Consider the following 13,225-nt stretch of genomic DNA (forward strand, 5'->3'; position numbering starts at 1 on the left):
GCCGGATGATGTGATATATGGTCCTGGGCAGGTACTCTAGGTCTTCAACGAAGAACTCAGTAGGATAGGGTGCATCATGGGGCAATGGCTTCATCATTGAGAGCATCTGACTCATATTGGGTTCAGGCCTCTGGAATATGCTCTCAATAGCTTCAGAATGTAGTTGATAGCCTTCCTCGAAGAATTCGCCTGGAGTGGGCAGGCCGGTGAGCTCAATGATATCAAATGCATTGGCTTCATGATGGACATTGCCGGTCATCCACTCCAGGATCCAAGTCTTCGGATCTCTGTTGTATCCTTTGATTTGGAGGGTGGCATAGAACTGAAGCAGAAACTCTTCATTCCAGTGCTCTTCATCAGTCACAAACGGCAGCAGCCCCACTTGCCTGAAGCAATCCAGTGCTTCCTCTAAGCAGGGCAGACCAGCAATGGCTTCAACCTCAAGGCGCTTGTGCGGGAAGATGCGACCTTGGTTGTATAGGATGCATGAATAATAGCTGCGCTGAGAATAGCTCCAGAACCTATCTAATACAATCCTTTCCCTTGAATAGGGGTTCTTGGAGCTATTGAAAAATGTATTGTCTGCCTTGAAGCTATTGATGTCAAAGGAACCAGGTGCTGATGCAGGACCTAGGAACCTTGGCAGCCTTGGGACTGGCTTCTGAACATGAGGCCTGTGCTCAATATGATAATCGAATTGAGGACCTGCAGCAGACTCAGGAACAGAAGTGTCTGGCTCGGTAGCTTCGCTGTCCGCTGAAGCATTTGGTGGGGCGGGCTCCACATTGGCTTCAGTGTTTGTGGTGGCAGCCGCAACATTTTCTTCCTCTGCTTGTGTAGTTGGAGGGACGACCTCAGGCACGTTCTCCTGGAGAACTGCATCTTGATGGAGCGGGGGAGTGGGTTCTGGTGGTGCTTCTTCATTGTCTTCGGCTGATGCAGCCGGAATTTCTGCAGTATGGACTTGAGGATGTGGACCTTTGCGAAGCCTACGGAACGCAGACGACGCTTGTGGGGTCGGAGTGGGCTGGACCTCAAAGTCTTCTTCCTCCTGAGGGCGATCCGCCCATGACTCATCTTGTGCCATTGGCGTCAGAGGACGACCAATACTGATGAGTTCGCTTGTTTCAAGCTGAGGAAGGGCTGCATCATCTTGTACATTGTCTTGGTGACCAATGTCTTCAGCAGCTATGGGGTCGGCTGCTGGAATATCTTCAGCTTCAGGAGCCTTTGTGGGAGCAGGCTCATGAACTGTCAGTCGTCTTTCTGCATTGGGGTGAATGACAGAGAGGGGTTCAACCATCAAGGGCTCTATGGGAGCAGCCCGAGCTTTCTTGATCTTCCGCTTCTTCTTGGTTGGGTCAGAAGGAGAGCCTGCAGAGTGTTTCCTCTTTCTAGCTTCAGCCTCTGCATTCCGTGTCTTCTTGAGCTTAGAAGCGGTTGACCGGCTCTTTGGCTTCGAGCCAGCCGTGGCGGTGGGGAAGACAATCGGAACAACTTCTTGCCTTGGTGCCTCTGATTCATTCACAGCAGGCTGCTTCTTCTTCTTCGCGGCCATCTTGGGGTCGATGCCAGGACGCCCAAGTGCCTTGCGCTTCTCGGCCTCATTGTAGGCCTGCACACATCGTTCTGCCAGAGACTTCATCCGCTCACGCGAGCCCTGAGCTTCAGCACGCTTCTTCAGAAATTTTTCCTTGAGCACATGCAGCATGGTTTTGAAGCTCTTCACTTCCTGCACGCTAAGCCTGGCCATGTGCTTCTTGAACCGAGCCTTTTCATGATCAATTTTCTGCTTCAACTCAACAATGCGCTGAGCAATGGCCAATTCTGAAGCAATTGCGCCTTGGAAGGCGACGTTGAGGCCAACGGGCAGCTGCAGATCTTCGAAGCTGATGTCTGGTGAGGCAAACCATTCATCGATGAAGTTGTGGATGATGGCGACATCAAAGAGAGGTAAATTGTTGAAGATTTCAGCTTCTTCTTTGCTTTTGATAAGCTGCTCTAGAGCGTCATCTCCCAGATCTTCATCGCTTGATAGATCAATGGCTTCGCTGCGCAAAATGGCAGCAGCAGTGAGCTCTTTGCCGGTTTGTTGCTGGGGCTCCTTTTCTTTCTGGGGCTTGGAGACGCGGGATACGTCTTTAGACTGCACACTGACTTCAGGAGGTGCAGTTTTCAATGGCTTCGCCCTTGAGATTTTTGAGGCAGGGGCCGGCTTTGAAGCTTTTGGTTTCTTCGTCTGCTTTGGCTTCGGCACAGCAGGAGCTTCATCAGACTCAGAGTCAGCTGGAGGGTCATTTACGGCAGTCCCTTGGACTAAGATGTGAGTGATCAGGCCCTCAAGATTGGCAAACGGACCGATGATATTGGGTTCGGCGTCGTGTGTGCCATCTGCCCTTGGTGTGGAGGGACCAGGGTTGAAGTCTAACCCAAATTTCTTCTTGTTCAGCTTCGCTGATTGTTGAGCAAACTGGAAGTTGCGCTTGAACAGATTGTCGTCACGACACCAGAGTAGTGATGACGGATGTGCATCATCAGGCTGTGGTCCTCGGACCATGCATGGGTAGAAGCCTTGAGCAATGGCTTCATCTCTGGTCCTGGGCATGAGATTCTTGAAACGGATGTCCCCCCATGGTCTCCTGATGGCACTTTTCTCAGCATACTCCTCAGTGACGAAGCGGTATTTGAACCACTATTCTGCCCAATAGCGTCGAATCCATTGGATTCGGGTCTTGCGCTGCCCATAGCTCTCTTCTGGATCTGTTTTGTACATTTCTGCCAAGTCTTCAGGCAGATCCTTGGAAGTTCCCTCACGTCTCTGTCTGCCCCCCTTCCTTGCTGCTGCTTCTGAAGCCATAAACTTTAACTTGAAAGGCTTCAAGACTTTCAAAGGCTTCAAAGGCTTTCTTTTTCTGGACCAACAGGAACTGGCTTCAGGAGAGTTTATGTGATGCTGTAGGAATTCTGCAAATGAATGCAGACTATGAGAACCGAAGGATTCTCCCACGGACATGTACCTGTGACAGCATTAAGGTGCGAGGGAAGGGGAAGAGGTCATATGCATTCTCAGAAGGTTTTGAAGATTAATCAGTTTAGAAGACATTGACCTCATCTTGCGAAGACATTCACTCATAGATAAGAAGTTGGTTCCAGATTTGTACAAACCCACAGATCAGTACAAGTGAGGAATCTAACTACTTTATGAAGCACACGTGAATATACTAGGCATGTTATGAGATGCAGCGAGAGATCTAACTAGTGTGAAGAGAAACTTCTTATGGTAGAAAGTGACAGAACCATGAGATCAAAAGAGGCTGTAAAAAGAAGTTTTATTTACCACACTTGGAACTGCTAGACGGAAGTGGGGATGATGCCGAGCAGTTCAGTCCTCCGTGCCCTAACTTGGCGACGAAAGACACCTAGGGCGACGGCGGAGAGGGCGATGTCCACAGTCGGCGTGAAGACGGCGTCGGAGAGGTTGCGACAGCGAAGCGCTTCGTCGCTGGCGTCGTCGAGAGCTAGCGGTGGCGCTAGGGTTCGTGCGAGGGTGGAAGAAGGAGATAATGACCGCGGTAAGTGTGAACTTATAGGCGCAGGGGCGGCACTGCGCTATTACTCAGGTGCCCCTGGCGATTCGCATTTGAGTAGTACGTGGCCATCATGCGGTATTTTGGGGGCAGTTCCACATCCCACGCATGCCTGGATTGTCGGGCGGTCGTTCCTACTTCTCCGGATTTTATGTGGAGGAATGAGCATTGAAAACGGACTTTATGGTTGTCTCTTTATCTTCTGCTGACAAGGACACAATGAAGACATTCGACAGTTTCAATAGAATGCATATGACTTAGAGAGATAGAGTTTGAGATAGAAAGCATAGAGAAGTTTGGGGTCCAATCACATTCACTTAGTTCAAAAGATTCAACACGAAGACATAGCTATAAGTGAATGCTGTAGAGGACAGAGCACTAGCATATATATATATATATCTATACAAGCAATGTAGTGAAGATAATCATGAAGACATGTTCGAAGCCAAACCAAATGTGAAGACAACCAAATGTGAAGATATTGCAAGGTAACGCCATGAGTGAAACACTTCAAAATAGAACGTTTGGTGGTGGCGTTACCCACCGTATAGGAAATATTAGACCCAGACACGACGCACAATTATCGTGGCGCTCCGAAGTCAAATTCCACATTAATATATTCACACTCAGAATGTAAGTCTTCATTGTTTGAAGATATACTTTACTTCGTGTGTTGCACATCTAAGTCGTCAACATGCTTAAGTGTTAGGATATGTGCCTGATCACAGGACATTTGAGGATTCCAAGATATTTAGCTCACACCGTAACTTGCAAAACCTCTTCTCATCCAAGGGCTTGGTGAAGATATCTGCCAATTGCTCTTCAGTGTTGACGTGTATGATATCAATATCTTCCTTCATAACATGATCTCTGAGAAAGTGATGACGAATTTCAATGTGCTTTGTCTTCGAGTGCTGAACTGGGTTGTTGGCAATCTTGATGGCGCTTTCGTGGTCGCAGTAAAGTGGCACTTGCTTCAGATGAATGCCATAGTCCTTGAGTGTTTGCTTCATCCACAGAAGCTGAGCGCAGCAAGATCCAGCAGCAATGTATTCAGATTCAGCAGTGGAGAGAGATACACAGTTCTGCTTCTTTGAAGACCAACATACAAGTGATCGTCCCAGAAAATGACATGTGCCTGATGTAGACTTGCGATCAACTTTGTCACCAGCATAATCAGCATCCGAAAATCCAACCAAATCCAACTCTGAGCCCTTGGGATACCATAATCCTAGAGTTGGGGTGTGAGCCAAATATCGAAGAATTCGCTTCACAGCTAAGTGATGCGAATCCTTTGGTGCCGCTTGAAATCGAGCACACATGCAAACACTAAGCATAATATCTGGCCTAGATGCACATAAATAAAGCAAAGAACCAATCATGGAACGGTATACCTTTTGATCAAACTCTTTACCATTGTCGTCAGGACCTAGATGATGTTTGGCTGGCATTGGTGTTGTGAATCCTTTGCAGTCTTGCATACCGAACTTCTTCAGGAAATCTTTGAGATACTTCTCTTGAGATATGAAGATGCCATTGCGTTGTTGTCGTATTTGAAGACCAAGGAAGAACTTCAGTTCCCCCATCATGGACATCTGATATTGCTCTTGCATCATATATCCAAACTCTTCACTGTAATTCTGATTGGTGCAGCCGAAGATAATGTCATCCACATATATTTAGCACACAAACAGTTCACCATCATATGTCTTCGTGAAAAGAGTGGGATCCAGGGAACCAGGTATGAAGCCTTTGCTCTTCAGGAAGTATTTGAGTGTGTCATACCAGGCCCTAGGGGCTTGTTTGAGGCCATACAGTGCCTTGTTGAGCTTGTATACCATGTCAGGATGTTTTGGATTTTCAAAGCCAGGTGGCTGTGCAACATACACTTCTTCTTCAATCTTGCCATTGAGAAAGGCACTTTTCACATCCATTTGATATAGAAGTATGTTATGATGATTTGCATAGGCCAGCAGTATGCGTATAGCTTCAAGCCTTGCCACAGGAGCAAATGTTTCATCAAAGTCAATGCCCTCCACTTGAGTATATCCTTGAGCAGCGAGACGAGCTTTGTTTCTGACAACTTGACCATGATCATCTTGCTTGTTGCGGTATATCCATTTGGTGCCTATTATGTTGTGCTTCTGTGGATCAGGACGCTTAACCAGTTCCCATACATTATTCAGCTCAAACTGTTGAAGCTCTTCTTGCATAGCTTGAATCCATTCAGGTTCCATGAAGGCTTCTTCGACTTTCTTGGGTTCTGATATTGAGACGAATGCGAAGTGCCCACAGAAATTTGCTAGCTGAGTTGCCCTTGAACGAGTGAGTGGACCAGGTGCATTGATGCTGTCAATTATTCTGTCAATCTGCACTTCATTTGCAACACGAGGATGTACAGGGCGAAGACTTTGCTCTTGCTGATATGTGTTGTTGTTGGGAGGAATGTCTTCAGGCTGAGCATTGTCTTCATGTTGATTAGGTGCTGAGATGATAAGTTCTTCTTCAGGATGAGCTTCAGAAGGTATAATCTCTCCAGTTCCCATAAGCTTGATTGATTCACTAGCTGGAACTTCATCTAGCACATTTGGCAGTTGCTCTCTTTGTGAACCATTTGTCTCATCGAACCGCACATCCACTGTTTCAACCACTTTGTAATGAAAGAGATTGAAGATTCTATAGGAGTGCGAGTCCTTTCCATATCCAAGCATAAAGCCCTCATGTGCTTTAGGTGCAAATTTTGAAGTGTGATGTGGGTCCTTGATCCAGCACCTTGAGCCAAATACTCTGAAGTAACTGACATTTGGCTTCTTGCCAGTTAGGAGTTCATAAGATGTCTTGTTCAGAAGCTTGTGAAGATAAACACGATTGATTGTATGGCATGCAGTGTCAATGGCTTCAGTCCAGAATTTTCTTGGAGTCTTGTATTCATCTAGCATCGTTCTGGCCTTCTCAATGAGTGTTCTGTTCTTGCGTTCGACGATGCCATTCTGCTGTGGCGTGTATGGAGCTGAGAATTCATGTGTGATGCCCAAGGTATCAAGATATGTATCAAGGCCAGTGTTCTTGAATTCAGTGCCATTGTCACTTCTGATGTGCTTTATCTTGGCGCCAAAATTGTTCATAGCTCGGGGCGAAGCGTCTGAAGACATCTTGCACTTCAGTCTTGTAAAGGATTATGTGCACCCAAGTATATCTAGAGTAATCATCAACAATCACGAAGCCATAGAGGCAAGCAGTAGTAGTAAAAGTTGAGTAGTGAGTGGGACCGAAAAGATCCATGTGGAGCAGTTCGAAGGGTTGAGTAGTAGTCATGATTGTCTTCGAAGGATGCTTTGCCCTTGTCATCTTCCCTGCTTCATAGGCACCGCATAAGTGATCTTTCTTGAACTTGACGCCCTCGATGCCTATGACATGCTTCTTCTTCGCAAGGGTGTGGAGGTTCCTCATGCCAGCATGCCCAAGCCTTCGATGCCAAAGCCAGCATTCTGAAGCTTTTGCAAGAAGACATACTGCAAGTTGTGGCCCTGCTGACAAATCTACCACGTACAGATCATCTTTTCGATACCCTTCAAACACTAGAGACTTGTCAGATTCCATTAGTACTAGGCAACGATATTTTCCAAACATTACGATCATGTTCAAATCGCAAAGCATTGAGACAGACATTAAGTTGAAGCCATGTGATTCAACAAGCATGACTTTATCCATGTGTTGATCCTTTGAGATTGCAACTCTACCTAGACCCAATACCTTACTTTTACCAGTGTCAGCAAATGTGATGTGGCTCTTGTCGGATGGACGTAAGGTTGAGTCCATAAGAAGGCTTCTTTTGCCAGTCATGTGATTTGTACACCCACTGTCAATAATCCATTCTGAAGACTTTGAAGACGCTGGTGTCGTACCCTACAGTGCAGTTAGGGGGATAGGCTTCACGAAGAGAATTGTGAAGCAAAAACATTTGACGAACCAGTGGGTTATGAAAACTTAGATCCAGATTAGGACTAATAGGGAGAGTAGCATGCGATTCAGGAACGAAGTACATAATGATGCCATTCGGGCATTTTATCTTGCGCCCTACAAGATTTTTAAGGTCCCCAGCAATAGCATCAGAAGATTTTGTTTTTCTGCTGGAGACCTTTCCCTGCAAAAGAGAGTTAAGCTTTCTTAACCACCCAAATCTTCAAGGGTGGCTTAGAAGCAATAAGTCTAAGTGCAGCATCTGAGAATTTTGGCTTTGAAGCCTTAGCAAACAGTCTTGCAGGTGGACAATAATACTCATAGGAATAAGCAGAATAATTTTTGGTCATATGAACATGACGGTTCGATGAACCGCTCTCATATTCATATGCCTGAGTATGGTTTCCCTGCAAAACATTTGCGTTAGTGTGACTCAGGTGAGTCCTCTGATTGTATGAAGCCTTTGGACTGTATGAAGCCTTTGGTCTGAGGTTTGTCTTCTTCCAGTGAGGTGTCATGAAGACATTCACAGGAATATTTTCCAGACACTTTTTCGGAACCCAGATCTTCTTCATAGGCGGTCCATTCCTGCAGTTAGTACCAATGTACCTGGCAAACACTTCACCATTCTGATTCTTAAACAGTTTATAGTTTGCATCAAAGGATTCATCAATAATAATGGGGTTAGCACATGTGAAGCCAGATAAATTGGATGGATCTGCTGAAGTTTCCTTTGCAGCAACCCATGTGGTTTTGGGGTACTGCTCAGGTTTCCAGTAAGAGCCATCTACATTTATTTTCCTTACGAACCCAACACCCTCTTTCCTAGGGTTTCGGTTCAGAATCTGCTTCTTGAGGACATCACATAATGTCTGATGTCCTTTAAGACTTTTGTACATCCCTGTTTCAAGCAATGTCTTCAACCTAGCATTCTCATCAGCAATAGCAGTGGTATCCTCAACAGAGGGGTTAGTTACCACATCAACAGTTGAAGATATTGCAATAGCAGTAGCAGTGGAACATTCAGCAACAGAAGTAGCATTATCACGCTCAATGCATTTAAGACATGGTGGTTCAAATCCTTCCTGAGCGGGACTGATCTGTTCGGCGCGAAGTGACTCATTTTCCTTTTGAAGATCTTCATGAGCCGCTCTCAATTTTTCAAGTTCTTGCTTCCTTTGAAGATAATCATAGGAAAGCTTTTCATGAGTTGTTGAGAGAGTATCAAGACGATCCTCAAGTTCCTGATACTTAACGTGAAGATTTTTTATGTCTTCAATTAAGGATTCAGATCGAGTCATTTCAGCACCCAACAGATCATCGCTTCTGTCTAACAGTTTTTGAATATGTTCTATAGCTTTCTGTTGTTCAATTGCAATTTTAGCAAGTGTTTTGTAGCTGGGTTTTGAATCACAGTCAGAGTCATCGTCACTAGATGTTTGATAGCGAGTAGTGCGTGTGTTTACCTTGGCACCGCGTGCCATGAAGCAGTAGGTAGGAGAGGAGTCGTTCTTGTCATTTGCATCGGTATCGGTGATGAAGTCATTGTCTTCAGTGTTGAAGATGGACTTGGCGACGTATGCTGTAGCCAGACTCGCAATACCAGAATCAGACTCCTCCTCAGACTCCACCTCCGCCTCCTCAGAAGCGGACTCATCCTCTGAATCCATTTCCTTGCCAACAAACGCACGCGCTTTGCCAGATGAGCTCTTCTTGTGTGTTGAAGACTTCGAGGAAGACTTGGAAGAAGACTTTGAGTATTTCTTCTTCTTCTTCTTGTCATCAGAATCATATTCCTTGCTCTTCTTCTTCCTTCTGTTCTCATTGTCCCACTGTGGACACTCAGAGATGAAGTGTCCAGTTTTCTTGCACTTGTGACATGTTTTCTTCTTGTAGTCATGAGCAGAGGCTTCATCATTCCTTGAGCTTGATCGTGAAGATTTTCTGAAGCCTTTCTTCTTGGTGAATTTTTGGAACTTCTTCACTAGCATTGCAAGTTCCCTTCCAATGTCTTCAGGATCATCAGAACTGCTGTCAGATTCTTCTTCAGATGAGGAAACAGCTTTTGCCTTCAAGGCACGAGTTCGCCCATAGTTTGGACCGTAGATATCTCTTTTCTCAGAAAGCTGAAACTCATGTGTGTTGAGCCTCTCAAGTATGTCAGATGGATCGAGTGTCTTGAAATCAGGACGTTCTTGAATCATCAGGGCTAGGATGTCAAACGAACTATCAAGTGATCTCAGCAGCGTCTTGACGATTTCATGTTTGGTGATCTCAGTGGCGCCGAGGGCTTGAAGCTCATTTGTGATGTTAGTGAGCCGATCAAATGTGTGCTGGACATTCTCATTGTCATTTCGCTTGAAGCGGTTGAAGAGGTTGCGAAGGACACTGATTCTTTGATCTCTCTGGGTTGAGATGCCTTCATTGACCTTGGAGAGCCAGTCCCAGACCAGCTTGGATGTCTTCAAGGCACTCACACGACCATACTGTCCTTTTGTTAGATGGCCACAGATGATATTTTTGGCGGTAGAGTCCAGTTGAGTGAACTTCTTGACATCAGCAGCAGTGACACCTTCTCCAGCCTTGGGAACGCCGTTCTCGACGACATACCATCGGTCGACGTCAATGGCTTCAAGATGCATGTGCATCTTATTCTTCCAGTAGGGATATTCAGTTCCATCGAAGACGGGGCACGCAGCGGAGACTTTGATTATCCCTGCAGTCGACATAGCTAAAACTCCAGGTGGTTAAACCGAATCACACAGAACAAGGGAGCACCTTGCTCTGATACCAATTGAAAGTGCGTTATATCGACTAGAGGGGGGGTGAATAGGCGATTTTTATGAAAGTCTTCAAAACGTGAGAGTTATGAAGACAAACAGCGAAGATTATGCCTTTTACTATGCAGCGGAAGTTAGATTACACTAGGCCAGCCATGGTCATGTATTCAATAGAGTGAAAGCACAATGACAAACAACTGTAGTGTAATAAGGATTAGGTAGGAAGAAGTTATGAAGCCAAACAGTTCATACATTCACGTTGTGAAGACAAAAGATAAAGCAAGCATGCAATGGCTTCACAATGTGTAACAGTAAGAAAAGGAAGTGAAGATGAAACCAGTGACTCGTTGAAGACAATGATATGTTGGACTAGTTCCAGTTGCTGTGACAACTGTACGTCTGGTTGGAGCGGCTAGGTATTTAAACCTTAGGACACACAGTCCCGGACACCCAGTCCTGAACACACAGTCCAGGACACCAAGTCCTCACCATATTCTCCTTGAGCTAAGGTCACTTAGTCCTCGCCCAATCACTCTGGTAAGTCTTCAAGGTAGACTCCCAAACCTTCACAAACTTCGTTCACTGGCAATCCACAATGTCTCTTGGATGCTCTGAACGCGACGCCTAACCGTCTGGAGGATTCACAGTCCTCAAGTGTAATAAGTCTACAGATCACATAGACAAGAAGACTCAAGTGATGCCCAATTTGCTCTGGCTCTGGGTGGTTAGGGGTTTTCTCCTCACTAGGAATTTTTTCTCAAAGGCTTCGAGGTGGGTTGCTCTCAAACGACAAAAGCCGTGCACTGAAATCTGAGCAGCCAACCGTTTATGGTTGTGGGGGTGGGCTATTTATAGCCACTTGGCAACCCGACCTGATTTGTCCGAAATGACCCTGGGTCACTAAGGAACTGACACGTGTCTCAACGGTCAGATTTCAAACTCTCATGGCAACTTTGCTTGGGCTACAAGCAAAGCTAACTTGTCCGGCTCTGGACAAGATTCGCTCTCATTGTCTTCGCTCGAAGACATAGGTTTTTGATTTAGGCATCACTTCAGTCATTCTGACTGGTTCTCCTGGACCCCACTTAACAGTACGATGGTTCCTATGACTCAACACAAAAGAAAAAGAACTACGAAAGATCTAAGTCTTCGAGCTCCATAGGCTTCATAACGTGTCTTCTTTTGTCATAGTCTTCAATGTGAATATCTTCATATACCACCTTTGTCTTCAATGTCTTCATACATTTTTAGGGGTCATCTCTGGTAGTAAAACCGAATCAATGAGGGACTTCTACCTGTGTTTTCCTGCAATTCTCACAAACACATTAGTCCCTCAACTAGGTTTGTCGTCAATACTCCAAAACCAACTAGGGGTGGCACTAGATGCACTTACAATAACTCTAAGTAATTTTCGTTGCTTATGAGTTTAATAATCCTTCAAGTCATTCCTAGCCCGTTTGGCTATATAATTATCGTGCTAAATTTTAACTGTGCTACCTGGTCCTTCTTCTCGGAACACAATTTTCGACGATGACCTAATCTTACGTTGATCTTCCTCGTCATATCATTTCTCCTTGAACAACAAACTTGATTTCGAGTTTGTGTTGTACCCTTGGTTCCCATAACCTTTCGCTTCATCATCATTTGACTTGATGTCATCGCCGACCGATTACATCTTCATGAAATCTCTCGACAAATGTGTCGTGTTCATCATCAACATCCTGGGCTCTTCCAAGATATATATCGAATTATTGATGAGAAATACCATCCTCACCCCTCGATGGTTTGTGTTATCATTGACCACTTTATTTCCTTCTTTTCAACACAAACTTATTTTGTGTTTTGTGTTATACCTTGAGATCCTTGCTATCCAGCATTTGTTCTTCTTTACCTTGGAGTATTACCATCTTTTATGTCAAGGATGTCGTGGGAATTTCACCATGTCTTCAGAATTCTTGATACAAGTGATACTTATCACCATCACCCTTCTTTTCTTGGTCCCCGTGTGACAACTGGAATACCGGCAAATGGACTATGGTGTGAAAAATTCAAAACTTCTAGCAACCCTATTCCTTGTAAGTTATTGAACGAAAGTTACATTCTTTGTGTATTGGATATCGAATCACCCTTCTATCATTGATCTTCCTACCTAAGCCCATAATTCGTGTGCACCTTTCAACCAATGTTTAAATTGTGTATGTTTTCCTCAAGCATACATCATTATATCATTTGATCTGACAAATGCTATCTCCTTGTTCACATAATTGTGGACATCCATCTTTTGGAAATCTCAATGAATTGTCGCTGAGTCCATCAGCCACCTTCTCATCCTCTTCTTAGTTTGATGATGAACTCTTGTTTTGGAACTCGCTTCCATAGTTCATTTCCCGAGAATCTACAATGTCATCTCGTCAATTTGTGTCGCACTTATTTTTCTTCTTCTCAGGCATCCTGAGTCTGTGGTATCCTGACACCAATCAGATCTGAAATTCAGTCAGATATGATGGTTGGAACATTTTCCAAGAGTCGTAGCATTGGTCATAGTATAACCCGGTAAGGTGATGGCATGCCTAGCACACCTGGTTGGAGGACCTATTGCTATGGTATCCTTTTAGCAAGGTTAGCCATTCGTCCATGAGGAAATTGTAAGAGTTATTCTATATGTTGTTCCTGATGAATCCTTTGTGTATCCAAGTTCGATCCTTGCTTGAAGACCATGTCAATGCTATCTCGAAGCATGTCTGTGGTACTCCGATTTTCAACAAGAACATTTGAAGCCCAATGCTAAATGTTTCCTGCTCAATTTTCCAAACACCGTTGTATGGGTAATGTCAGGAAATTTCTCTCCCCGTACCTAAAGAGTTTTCTACATTATATCCTGTCATGGATATCACGCTC

Source organism: Triticum urartu, chromosome 2A, assembly GCF_056163025.1.
Source record: "Triticum urartu cultivar PI428250 chromosome 2A, HENAU_Tu73, whole genome shotgun sequence".
Lineage (NCBI taxonomy): Eukaryota > Viridiplantae > Streptophyta > Magnoliopsida > Poales > Poaceae > Triticum > Triticum urartu.